Source organism: Amblyomma maculatum, chromosome 7 (genome assembly GCF_055883805.1).
Source record: "Amblyomma maculatum isolate TAMU_Amacu chromosome 7, ASM5588380v1, whole genome shotgun sequence".
NCBI classification, from domain to species: Eukaryota; Metazoa; Arthropoda; class Arachnida; order Ixodida; family Ixodidae; genus Amblyomma; species Amblyomma maculatum.
Genome location: NC_139350.1, coordinates 30,993,386 through 31,007,568, shown reverse-complemented (window position 1 = coordinate 31,007,568; position 14,183 = coordinate 30,993,386). Strand labels below are relative to the sequence as shown.

The window sequence follows — 14,183 nt, the reverse complement described above, 5'->3', positions numbered from 1 at the left end:
ACCATTCCAACCGCGCTAGGCGGTGGCAAAGGAATAAAAAAAAACTGTACAGGAATGAAAATAATGTGCGCTGTCGAGTCATTCGAAAAAACGAATGCAGCCTACAAACACTGTTTTAATGAGGCAGTTTTCCATGCCCTTTCCAATTCTTTCATTCTACTAAAATGATTTGGAATACGTTGCTTGCTCATTGAACGTTATCGTTTTTTTGTGCAATCCGCGTTAAGGTGAAGGTGGTTGCGAAAAACGTCTGTGTATTGCCTGATGCCACAGCGCTTCAGGACCTCGACGCGCACAAAATTGATTCTGAATCATTCATTGCTGTGTCTGTCACCGTCGATTTGCGAAGTCGAGACAAAACATGAGCGAAGAAATATTGTTACAGCTGGAGAATGATGAGGACGAAGTGGCGCGCTCGTTTGTGAAGATTAAGAAAAAGAAGTGCGTCGAATGGGCGGCCCTCGTAGCCTGGCTCCTTGGCTGTTCCTCAATGTATATATCTTTAATCCTCTTTTGTAAATATATTTCTCCCTGTTACAAAATTATATGCCAAAATTTAAAAACCTTGAACAATTCACAAATTCCGTAGAATGTTCAGAACAGCGCGGTGCGCTATAATAGGACAAAGGCTTTATCGATGTGGCCATAATTACTTGCGCAACAAAATTATGCAAAGTGTTTTAATGGTTTTGAAAGCTGAGGTAGTGTAGAATAGGTGGAAAAAGTTTAAACAATGTGAAAACTGTTTTTGTTTTCCTAAAAATTTTCAATGTTCGCTGTTTTCTGTACATTAGCGCGATCGTATCTCTGTATCCAAATGTCATAAAAATATGAGCTTTAGCTGTTTGCGGATAATTATGCTGAGAACATATTGTGGAATTTTTGCTGCTCTACCATGAACCTTTTCTGAAATAAAGGCCTGCAAATTAGGAAAATTTTCGTTTCCGATATTTAGAATTTTTATAAAAACATCTACTCATACCCGAAAAGCGAACATTAACTGAATACAAATAAAAACATGTATATATTTAGTCGGATAATTTTCAGCTAGCTAACTTGAGCATAATTTGTATAATCTATAACCAAAGTTGGCCAGAATAGAAGAGAAGCTCGGAACTCCGCCTCTTTGACATTATTAATCAGTCATCACGCAACAGTATATAATATTTTGAAGTAAATATAAAAGGTCGAACGACCATCCTTTGTTCGATCATAGGTGGCGAAAGGGAGGGGACGCGCGCATTTGTCGATGCACCAGCTGTATGGATTTACGCAAGAATGTGGATGGTAGATGGGGAGGCTTTCTATTTTTTTAGAAAATGTTTGTCCGTGGTTGGCTTGAAGAAACAATGCGTTTGCGAACACACAAAACAAAACTATTTATTAGAACTCGACTCGAGCGGTGCGCGCTGGCGGCCGCTCATCGGCACGGTCCGAAGTCACGGCTGGCCGGTGCAAGCAGAAGAGGGCTGGGTAAAGGAGGAATGGAATGTTGAGAGGGTCGTTGGTCCTTCGTTCCCACGCGCAGCCCTTGCGAACACAACACCGCGGCGGGAATCACGCGCTGGTTGAGCGGGTCGTTGTTCCCCCTCGCCTACGCGTCTACGTGCGAGACACAACAGACAGCATCCCCAGCTGCGCTGCTGTGCGGCCTCCTCCCGAAGCGTTCATTTCAGAGCTTGTTGAAGACGCTACAAGACTTGTGACAGCTTCTTAAACCTTTCTTTAATTTCTTCCCTCATTAATTTTCTTTTTCATTGTGCTGTGCATAATTTTCTCTGGCGCCTATACATGTCCATGTGCTCCGGTTGGTGCTTGCTACATATCAGTGAATAGCTGAGCTGTGAAATGTCGCCGGAGTACGGATTACAGCAACGGCGGGATACCATCGGCATTATCAGACTCAGTGAACGCCGTCATCTTAGACCGTGAGTATATATCTTTGCAGCATGCCATTGCTTCATAATTGGTTCTATATAATCTCCTACAAGTCCCAAATGTTCTCTTTCCTTATTCTTCTCGAAACAACTGCGCGAAGCATGACTTCAAGAACTAAGCGAATTTTCGTCCGGGTTACATGCAAGCAAGTGCGTGGACTTATTTGCTGGCTGCGATATGAATAGCATTTGCGCCGAAAATAGAGGAGCCGTGCGTAACACAGGTGTGTATGCCACCAACACGTGACAGAACACTGCAGGCTGCCATTTGCGCAGTTTTTTGACTGTGCAGCGCGCCGCAATAAATTAGTAACCAGACACTATGCGCCCGGCTTTGTACATATATTTTGGACAGCCTCTCTTCTGCGCGCAGGAAGCCATGTTCACACAGTTTTTGGATTTTGTTAAGAGTTAAGGGCAGTTTTTTGTTTTCAGATGTACAGACGAAGTTTTGAAAACTGTTCGTGCCGTCTGTGCAAGCGAATTTTACAGTGGGGCAGACATGTGCGTGATGCCGCTTGATGACTAGGCTATAATTAAGTCATAATGAACCTCCACTTTTATAATGGTTAATATCATATTGAGGAATTGAAAGCCGTGAACAGCGCAAGTGAGCCCCTTTTCAAAATTTTCTTAATCGACGCCCCCCTTCTGAGCACGTGCCTTCAGGTGAGGGCGTTATCAGAAAGCGCCGACAATAGGAGAGCGATTTCGCAGACGCGCTTCGAGGGCGGGGGAAAATAACAATACAAGCAAAAAGGCACATCAGCCGTGTGTGCACTGCGTCCCTGTCACTGCAAAGTAAACAACGTGCACGCGGGACACAATGTACAAAACATTGACGGCCGGTATGAGGCAACCATATCGTCCGAAATATATTGCTCGCGAAGCGCTCGATGACGGCGCGCACTTTCAGGCGAAATGGGACAGGACGTCAGGTCCGCCTGTTCGGCAATTACAGCTCTTTGTACCTCACGTGCCGTACCGTATGCATGAAGTGCACGCCATAGCCATCGTGCAAGAATGTTGAAACCGAAGCAGCGATCCACGCGTATTCTAATTCTATAGGAAATCATTTGGGAGTAGAAAAGAGCAACTTAATATGATGTGCATGGTTCTTTAATGAACGATATGTATAAATGGACGGTTGAATAGTTACAGTAATGGAGTGTTCCGCTAGAATTGTTTACGGCCGTGACCGCAATAAACATTACTCATATTGCTCTTAGCTTTAAGCTCTGGCATTGATAAGCCTATCTAAAGAACCGACTGGCAGTGACAGGTTGTTTACAGCTGTTGATCAAAAGGTAGGCCATCATGCTATTATTGCAGGCATATTTGCTTCTTTTTGTACCTCTGTTTACTAAAACTTAATTTTGTTCCCCATTCCTAGGGACGCTGCACCTCTTACAACACTCACTGTTCAGTCGCTTTTATTCAAGTATACAAAAAGGAGGAAATGCGCATGCACTCATAGGATAGCCTGTCTTTCCGTTAACAGCTGCAAATAACACGCCACTGCTCCTCGGTACCTTGGATGAAGTTTTCAATGGGGTTACCTGAGATGCCTAGCAATTGCTGTAATATTTATACCAATCACTGCAGTGAAACAGAAAGGTAACACTGCATCACTTTAACTGCTGCATGCACCTATAAACGTGCCTTAATTTATTGCCTATCTTTATAGACGCAGGACCTCTTACTATAGGCTTTGTTCAGTAAGCAACCGTCTTTCATTGCTTCAATTTCTATCTCTCCACCACTTTCTTGTTGCTCTGGGTGTGATCATTTGATTTCATTGTTCAAATCATATTGTTTTATCATGTGTGAATGATTTAGCCTGCACATACATGCTTTCATTTTTTTAGATGCGCATCGGGAGCGTTTTCTACGTAGAAGTGGATCGATTGAGTTGTATCACTGGTGCGAAAACCGACAACCCCCAGAAGATATGTGTCCTGTGGTTGGAAGGGAAATAAAGAAGAAGAAAATCAGCGGAAAAGCCTGCCTAAAAAAAGGTAGCACTGCATCACTGTAACTGCTGCATGCACCTTTAAATATGCCTTATTTTTATTGCCTATTCTTATAGACGGTGGACCTCTTGCTATTGGCTTTTTGCAGAAAGCAACCGCCTTTCATTGCTTCAATTCCTATCTCTCCACCACTTTTTTGTTACTTCGAGTGTGATCCTTTGATTTTATTGTTCAAATCATATTATTAAATCGCCGGTGAATGATTTCGCCTACACATACATGCTTTCATTTTTTTTAGGTGCGCATCGAAAGTGTTTTCTACGTATAAATGGATCGATTAAGTTGTATCACTGGTGTGAAAACCAACAGTTCGGTACCCCCAGAAGATTTGTGTCCTGTGGGTGGCAGGGGTATAAAGAAGAGGATAATCAGTGGAAAAGCCTGCCTAAAAACTCACAAAGATGGCGCAAAAGCGAAATGCTGATCAGGGTTAGAGTCTGATTACTTCTGTTATCCCATTTCACTTGCTAGGTGATGTGACATATATGAAGCACCTTAGTATAATTTGTGGTATACTCACTGAAAATTGTGTAGACATTAACTTTTTTCTCGTTCAATTATTTTGAGTGACGCACGAATTGGAATAAAACGAAGTCATCCACACGTCTAATGCCCATAGACATTAGATGCGTGGATGAGCTCATTAATTGTGTTCCTATGTGAGCATGCAATAGTTTGTCGAATATATTAATATGTTAAAAGTTGATTTTTTTGCTGTTAACCGGAGTAATACATATGCTCCATATCATAGCATTATTCGCCTGTAGTTTGTATCTGCTCTTTCCTAAATTGTATTCTACAAAGTATACGTGTGTCATCTCGTACGTCTATTTAACTAGCCAACAATTTGCAATCGAATCCCTTTTGTGATGTTTCAGCTACAAATAATGTATGACAGTTGTGACAATATAGGTAGCTTTAGGTATAACGTATAGCGCGAAAATCTTTAATATATACGATGATAGTTTTATTCACCGCATTGGCTAAACCAGCCTGTTGAAGAGACGAAATGAAAACAAATATGGATGTCTTCGGACAGGAACAGTAATCGTGGTGCCATGACCATTTTTTTAATTAAATTTTCATATGTCGTGGGCTAATGTCTCGACACAAAGGAATGACCCTTAGGTTTGCCAGATGCGGCGTAGTATTCTCGAAAAAAAAAAAAAAAAACGCCTATCACTAAAGCTGGAAAACGCCGTTTTTGTCGTTTCAAAAAGTTGCATGTTTGGAGGCCAGCTGGTTGCGTAAAATTTTGTCATCCACTGTTTTTTACTCACCGCATTTGGGTAACGTTTACTTGTATAAGAAGTATTGAAAGTGTGTTTTATTGATGCAGTTGATTTAGTAAAAAATCGCTAACTTTGCTTCAAGAACAACGCGCTACAAAAATGTTAATGTTCAACTTTACATACTGGCGTGACGCATTGCGTTGTTTGCACTAAAATATTCTGTGTTTATTACGCAGGTCATACTGTTAATTTAAGGCAGAATTTGAAGCTCTAAGCTGCTATGTGTGTTCTCTGTAACGCCACCAAAAGTATTATGCTGGAAAGCGATTTGCTTAAGATTGTAATTATAAAAATTACACATTGAAAAATCATCTTCAAAAATATAGTATTGTTAGTGGTGGTCAAAGCTGACAAATGGAATAATATATTAATAACCTAGATTGAATACTATTGCACCTAGCAATAAAAAAGAATGCAGGACAGAGAAAAAGTTCAGCCTTCACTTGCGTTCTGCCATGAAATTGACAGAAATAGTGAATTAATACCATTTTAAGCTATATTAAGTATTTGTCCCAGAAGCAGAAAAACGGTGTTAAGCGCTGACAATATTTTAAATTTTACTTAAGGTAAAATGTAACTAAATTAAGCAAATACTAAATTGAAGTTCTGATGCCTATTCCATAAGGGGGAGCCATATAAGCACATCTATAGAACAAAAACAAGCATTTTTATATTTCTAATATTACATTTTGCAGAATTCAATATATTTACTGACTCAGATTAACAAAGTACTTTGCATTGTTTCCACAGATTTTGATAAAAATTGATGTTGCGGCCTAATCAATTCTAATCAGTTTTCCTTATTTTACCATTTACTTACTTTTGTCCAATTTCAAAATAATATGCAGATACACACACAAATCTAGAGCTTCAAATTTTTTCAGAAATAAAGAATGGAACCTAGATAATGTAGAAAAATAGTTTCTGTGCCAAGATATTATTGGATCTTGCAAGAATGCAGGCTGAGTTTGGCCATTATCAGCACAAGCACTCGGTTTAATATTTAATGTTATATTTTTAAACAGTATAACGCAACACTTTTTAGTCCGTGATATTTTTGAGGTACTGAAGATTTTTGAGAGGGATTTGAATGAAAATCGAAGATGATCTTTTTTTAATTGCAGCAAATTTGCCCTTTACTGCTGTTTTCGAATTCTGAGCAATTTTGATGCGTTGTGGAGAACACACCTAGTGGTCTGGAGCTCCAGATACTGCCTGGAATTAAGAACATGCGTCAGGAAGTGAAAACATATTTAGTGCAACCAACCTAATGCATCATATGCCAGTACATAAGGTTAAAAATGAATATTTTTGCAGCGTATCGCTCCTGAAGAAAAGTTTGCGAGTTTTTAATAACACAACTGCAAAAACAAAATAGGTTTCTAATAGTGTTTGTAAATATAAAACCTGCATATATTTAGTGAGTAAAAAAGAGCAGATGACAAAATCATGGTATCCAAACTTGCAACATTTTGAAATGGCAAAAACAGCGTTTTCTACCTCTAGAGATATACCATACAATTGTTTTTTTTTTCGAGGAAACTACGCGTATCTTGAAAAACTAAGGTTAATTCTTTTGTGTCTAGATACTTGCCCACCACATATAAGAATTTCATTGGAAACGAAAGATGGCCATGGGACCTCGATTATGTTTCTTATCTAAGGCACCCATAATACGCTGTGAGAAAGCCAATATCAAGGGCTTTTTTTAATATTCCATATTTCGAACGGTTGTGCCATCTAAGAAAATTAGAAAGCTAGGCACACCTTAGGTGTAGCCAGCCCTCCCTTTCTGTTACAGCTGCATTTGCTAAGCTGAATTAATGCGTTGATTACTTTATTTTAGCCACGAATATAGCGCTATTACGTGTCAATTTTAAAGAAAGGCCGCAGTGACGCAATTCCTGTAGAATTTGTAAGTGAAATCTGTAAACCTTAGAAATCTACCCATATATATGATCTCTTGCAGGTTTTATTCAAGCTACATTACACCTGCTGCGCCCCATAGCTTGAGCCAAGGGTTATAAATAAACCATTAGAAACAGACGATGGAAACCGGTGGTGCATTGCTGGCAGCCACTTAGGACAGAGCAGAAAATTTTTATTTTGTACGTGGGGAAGTGAGGTTATTCGCTTCAAGTACTAAATATTCACTTTAGACAATAAATAGGACTTACAGAGTCGGTGAGCACGTTCGGAAACCCCTGTTTCAATATTTGCGGTTAGAAACCTCATGTGTACCTTTTTTTCCAGCTGTAGATAAATTCCGGGTTATGTAGGTACCGAAACCGTTACCAGCCCATTCGCGCACCTCAACTGTGCTGCTCACAACATGATTTTGAGCGGACAAAACAACCTGCCGCTAAGATTGCTAGCCCCATGCATAAGTAAGGGTGATATGCTGGCGATGGTTGCTTCGCGTCGGCCCTTTGGCGCACATGAAGGCTCGAGTTACAATGAGCGCGCCGAACTTTGCAATGCGGATAATGACTACAAAGCGGTAAGGATATAAATGAGTTTAACAGTATTTTTCAGCTGTAAAATACAAATACAGTCTTGTTGGACGATGTGCTGGCGCGGACGAAGAAACCATAGGCAACTTGTAGGTCTAACGCTACACAGGGCTGTCGAGCCAAGCCAAGTCCTCAATTGTATTGTCCGGGAATCAGATTTCTGTATTTTCGTGGTTTCCTATTGTATCTGGCGTTCAAAATGCAGACGTGAGGGTTCTTTATCACAAATAATCAAACGTGGATTGTGCCGGTACTCTTCAAAGTAGCAACACCATTTATTGTGTAAGTCATTAATCAGTAATTTAGGTAAATAATGTCAATAAGGATTCCAAACAAAACCTTTTCTGTGGCGCTCAAGGTAGCTTCCAGCAATATATATCTGGTTTCCTTTGCCTGCCTCCGAAATGTTTTTTTTATCCCTTGGATCAAATTTGCTTGGACAAGCAGTATATGTGTAAAAATGATGCACCTGTGAGCTACCCGTTTAAGTGAGCTCCCGTTTAAGTGAACTACCCACAAAACCAGTCAAAAGCGTATATCAGCTAACCAGCGGCCAGTGCAGCAGTCGTGGGCTTAGATCGCTTGTGTATATTATATCTAGCCATTTAAAAAAAATGAAAATGGTCGCCGAACATTCTCTTGGTAACGATTATTAGTATAAACTGTTTGCACATCGCAGAAAGCGTAGGAGCGGCAAAAAACTAGCGCGCCAGTCATATGCGGAGACAGCCGATAATCAAGCACTAATTCCTAGTGTGGGATGAAACACTGGCTGTCTCAGCCGTATTGCTGTGGAGGCGATCAAAATGCAACAGGGCACATGCTATGCAATGTATGTGCGTCTTTCATCCTAATAAACCCAAGGCAGCTGAAACTAGTCTTGAACTCATCAGTATAGTGTTTCTCATTGACCATAAATTTCGGTACATGAATCCTGGAATTTTCTACATCTTCCTAAAATAATGCGCGCGATTTTATATGCCTCGTAATAGTGTTGTAAATTTTGTTTCCTCATTGTGTTTGTGCAGGTGCCATTTGCGAAAAAGTTGCGGTGGACGATTTGGAGGCACACGCATTTATTCGCAGGTGGCTGCCTGGTTCCTGTGACAGGGGGGGTGGAAGAAAAAGGCGTTATGCTGAAACCTCCCCTGGCGAACCAGGCATGCCACCTGTGAATGCAATTGCAGGGTCAGCCCCTTCACTACGCCTATGAGTGTGCCCTCCAGCTCCCTGGCCCCTTCCACTTCCCGAGAGCCCGCCCTGCCCTGACCAACCCTGCCACTGCCCCGCTAACTGCTGCTGTGTGTGCCCTCAGCGCTGGCTAGTAACAACTGCCGTCTATAGTAACAATCGCAGTAAATATTATCTTTTTGTGAACCATGCCCTTGTTTTGTGAATATCTACTGGTTGCTCATGAGCGACAATTTGAATTTATATGGCCACTCCTATTTGAAAGGCCATTATTGTCCCAGCAAGTTCGATGTGCTGTCACGAATATGGCTAGAATGAAAAAGGCTGCATTTTATGGACTGCACAGGCAGTGCCACAAAATGTGTAATCTTGACATCATCAATGGCACATGAATGGAGTAGCCGGTGTACCCATAAACCATTGGATTAATATTGGTATCGACAATATGCGGCATGAATGGAGTAGCCAGTGCACCTGCAATGGCTAACCATTGGTATGATATTGGCATTGACAATGGGCCATCAATGGAATAGCTGGTAATAAACAAATATTGGTAATACAATGATGGTATAATACTGGACAGTATTGGCAAGAATCATGGTGCATGAATGGAAAGTCTAATATTGTGCCTACATTGGTGGCTCCAGCTTGGTTGAACACTGGACCAATCTTGGAACGAAAGATGGGCCAAGAATGGACAATGTAGTAAAATGCCCAAATGCCAATATCAGTCCAATATTGATGCCATTCTTTTCCAGTGATGAACCATTGTTGGACCAATGCTGGTGTGCTGCTTGGGATGGTGCAACCATCTTCTCTAAATACCTTGTTCGGGCCTATCACCAAATCCCTGTAGTAGAAGAAGGCATCCTCAAAACAGCGATCACAACACCATTCGGACTGTTCAAATTCTTAAGAATGCGATTTGAATTTCGCAATGCTGCACAAACCGCCTAGCATTTCATCTACTCCGTCGTGCAGGGCGTACCCTTCGTATTCGCCTACGTGGATGACATTCTGGTTGCAAGTTCATCCCCCGAAGAACACTTAGAACAACCGCGCCTACTTTTCCAACGCCTTTCGGCAAACGGCATTGTTATCAACTCAGAAACGAGTGAATTTGACAACCAGCGCTCAAGTTTTTCGGCCATCACTTGGAGACCAACGGCATCCGCCCGCTTCCCGACAAAGTGCAAACCATTATCGAGTTTCCCAAGACCACTTCAACCACGAAGCTCCGCCAGTTTCTCGACCTCGTGAACTTTTACCGCCGTTTGATCAGAAACTGCACCACCTTCGTGGAACCTCTAGACCGCATTCTTAGCGGCAAAAACTCGGCGAGAACACGCCACTGGGACACCGCTGCGGGTGACGCCTTTGATCCCTTCAAACGCGCCCTGGCCGATGCCACTTCAGTCACCGGCCCAAACCCGGATTGTCCCATCATGTTCATGACGGACGCTTACAACACAGCACTCGCTGTGGTTCTTCAGCAGCAGTTCAGTGGCGTGTAGTAACCTCTCGCATTCTTCTCAAAACGCATGACCCCTGCTCAGACATGGTACAGTGTTCTCGGTCGCGAACTCCTCGCCATATACCTTGAAGGCCGAGCGTTCACTGTTTTCATGCATCACAAGCCACTCACCTACCCAATTTGCCATTCTGCATCCCTATATACGCCTCGAAAAGTGCGACAAATCACCTTCATCGCTGAGGTGACGACATACATGTCACGGCACCCAGTGCCGCCAGCCCAGCGTTTTCTGCAGCCTGACCAGCGTTTCGCAGTTGTCCACATCGATATCGTTGGCCCCCTGCCCTATTGCCAAGACTACCGATATTTATTAACATGTGTCGACTGCTTCACCATATGGCCTGAATCAAAGCCGAACGCCGCCATCACGGCAGCAATCGTCGCCTCGGCCTTTGTTTCTACTTGGGTGGCGTGTTTCGGCTGTCCCGGAAACATCGTCACGGACCGCGGCCGCCAGTTCAAGTCCTCGCTTTTCTCAGAACTGCTTAGAGTGCTCGGAAAAGCACGGCTTTGAACTACATCCAACCATCCGCAAACCAAAAAAAAAACTCGTGGAGAGCTTCCATCGCCACCTTAAATCAGCGCTAATGGCGCGCGGGTCTACGGAGAAATGGGTTGACGCCCTGGCACACATCCTGCTCTGAATCCGCTCTGCTTTCTGTTACCTTTCATGCGTCTGTGCCGAGCTTACTTAGGGGACCTGTCTATGCTTGTCAGCGGACTTCTTCGAAAGCACACCACCAGCTGTCCCGTCCGCAGCAAGTGACTACATTGATAGACTCCGAGGGATCCTTCGCCCCCTTCGCCCACAGCCGACGCGAGCCCACGCACGCATGGTGTACATGACTCCGGACATAAAAACTGCAGCACACGTTTTCCTCCCTTATGGCCCAGTACGCGGTTTCCTCCAACTATACTACATCGGCCCATTCCATGTGATTAAGCGCCGTTCGTCTGCTTTCGTGGTCGACTTGGAACACGAGATGCAGTGGTGCTTGAGCGGCTCAAGCCAGCGTATGTCAAGGCACAGGTTTCCCGTGTTTCGGCGTCTATTTTCCAGATGCGCATAAACCTTCTCGACAGACAGCAGTCCCCGTCGGCTTGTCACGTTCACTGACATCCCAGCTGCCTGGAGACGAAAATAGTTCGTCGCCTTGGCTTCCGCTCTCAGGGAGGGGAGGGGGGAGCCTTGTAGCGGTGCGGTTCCTTCTCGAGTTCGGCGCCGCAATTTGAGCTGTGTGTGACTGAGCTATCCCATGGGCGTGGCCATGCGCAACCCCGCCGACAGCACCACGCTCGCGCGTCTTTCCTTCTCCCTCTCTCTCACCCTCGCAGCTGCGGCATGCTTTCGTGGCCTCCGCGCCGCCGCTCCGCTCTCACGCAGTCACTCGGAGAATAAACAGTTATCCGCGTCTCCGTTGCCTCGTCCTGCCCCGGGGATCCCACTGCGCCCTACAGCAGCATCGGAGTATAACTGCCTGCCTGATACACTGGTGCTTCCCGACGATGTTAAGGACTTCAAACAAGCTATGTGTACTGTGCAACAACGGTTGATTCTCAATACATAATTTGAGCCACCTGTCTTGTAGGTTAGATTGTGTACTTTGGCTTACCGGAGATACGTTACGAGTTGCACGCAACTTCATATCTGCTTCCTTATTTTTTGCTTTTACTGAGGATGTTGACTTTATGCAACATCCTGAGTGTCATTGATGTTTGTTTATTTTCCTAATTCCACCTAACCTGTGCTTCTGGCATCAAATAGTTTGCTGCTTATGGTCGTTTTCTTTGTTTTGTTTGCTACTGTCAGTATTTCATTGGTATAATTTCTGCACTGTCAGCATCCCCCCCTTCTGGCGTCATAACTAACAATATAATGTAACCTTATTTTTCGCTTCCTTTTTCATTGACGTGCAGTCCCACTCTCGTCTACATTGCCGACTGGGCCAAGATGCTAATTGAAATAAATAAAAAGTTTACAAACTGCAGTTGAACTGTCTGGTTTTACATTCTTACACACATTCATGCAGCGGCGATCTAAGCACAGTCGATCGGAGCTAGCATGTCTGCAACGGGCGAGAGTGGATAAAAAGTTGGTCTCAGTGGTTTAATACTTACTCCTTTGAAATTAGTTCATATGGATTAACAGTTAATCTTGAGATAGTAATATTTCCACCCCCAGAGATCATTTATCTGGACCAACAGTTAATCTTAAGAGAGTAACATGTGCTCTCCTGAGGGTCATTTTCGAGAATCAACTGTTAGTCCTTAAGGCAGCAACATGTGCTCTCCTCAAAATTATTTTTAAGAATCAACTGTTATCTCTTGGGGAGCATCTGCAAGGAGCAATCGTTGCTCCTTCTACAGTTTGTCCTTTGGGGACAAAGTGTTTATCCCCTTGAACTTGGTCCCCAGAAGAATTAATGGTTGTGGCAAACCAGTTCGTTGAGGGCTTGTGCTTGCGGTGCTTTCTTATTAAAATTGATGTAAGCCTTTGTAAGCTTAGTCAACGACTCGGCGATTCACGAAAACGTCCTGAAAAATCGTCGGTAGTAAGCGCATAGTCCAAGGATTCTGCGCACAGCTTTCTTTGCCGCCAGGCTGTGGGAACTGTGCGATCGCAGTTGTGTTCCCCGGGACTGGGCAAACTCCTTTATTGATCATAAAATGGCCCAGGAACAGCAGGTCCTTGTAGGCAAAGTGGCGTTTCTCTGGCTTCAGTGTCAGCTCTGGCAAATTGATTGCTTCCAGCACGGTCCGATATTTCAGATATTTGTCAAAGGTTTCAGTTTCAGTTTAGTCGTTCAGTCGTGTCCGACTCTTCGTGACCCTATGGTTAGAGGAGAAGAAAACGACATCGTCTAAGTACACCAGATAAATTTGCCACTCCAAGCCAGTCAACACGGTATCCATTACTCGCTGGAATGTCACTGGTGCAGAGTAGAGGTCGAATGGCATTACCTTGAACTCGAAGAGGCCGTCTGGCGTGATGAACGCGGTTTTGTCGCAGTCTTTTTCTTCAACCTTTATTTGCCAGTACCCGCTCTACAGATTCATCGAAGAAAAGTACGTAGCCTTGCAGAGCCGATCCAGTGTGTCATCGATGCGGGGGAGCGGGTAGAGATCCTTTTTTGTTATGCTTTTCATATGGCGGTAATCAACGCAGAAACGAAGTGTTTCGTCTTTTTCCTTCACCAGAGCAGCAGGAGCCGTCCATGGGCTGTTCTATGGCTGGATGACATCGTCAAGAAGCATTTCATCCACTTGCTCCCGGATGGCTTGTCATTCAAGCGGCGATACACGATAGGGGCTTTGATGAAGTGGTTGCACGGATTCGTCTGTGATAATGGGGCGCTTTGCCAGCGGCGTCTGTCGCGCCCTTCGACGCTGACGAAGAGCAATTGCAGGAGCTTTTAAGAGTGCGAATCTGGGTTTGTTTCCTCCAGGAAGTGGAGGGTTGATATTGAACATCGGATGCTGGCCTTGGTCAACTTGGGCATTAGTGTGCTCGTTCCGGAAGTCGAAGAATACTCTGATGTCTGCTGACTGGTTGGCGAAGGCGACCGTTGTTTCCTTGTTGAGAGGCCGGTATTCTTCGTTGAAGCTGGTAACCATCACCTGAGCTTGCCCATTCCGAAAATGAGTGATGCCTCTTACGATACCAAGTCCTCTATCTAGCAGCA

At 43.7% G+C, this 14,183-nt stretch overlaps 1 long non-coding RNA gene across 2 annotated transcripts; it reads left to right on the top strand.

Moving 5' to 3' along the window:
• Positions 1-1,794: 1,794 nt before the first annotated feature.
• On the top strand, positions 1,795-9,124 carry LOC146182891 (uncharacterized). 2 transcript variants are annotated; one of them, XR_014708442.1, is made up of 3 exons: positions 1,795-1,928; positions 3,806-3,955; positions 8,804-9,124. It is a non-coding gene; the product is annotated as an uncharacterized LOC146182891 (long non-coding RNA). The 2 variants fall into 2 exon arrangements; XR_014708441.1 differs by lacking the exon at positions 8,804-9,124 and adding an exon at positions 4,209-4,349.
• The last annotated feature ends 5,059 nt before the right edge of the window (positions 9,125-14,183 follow it).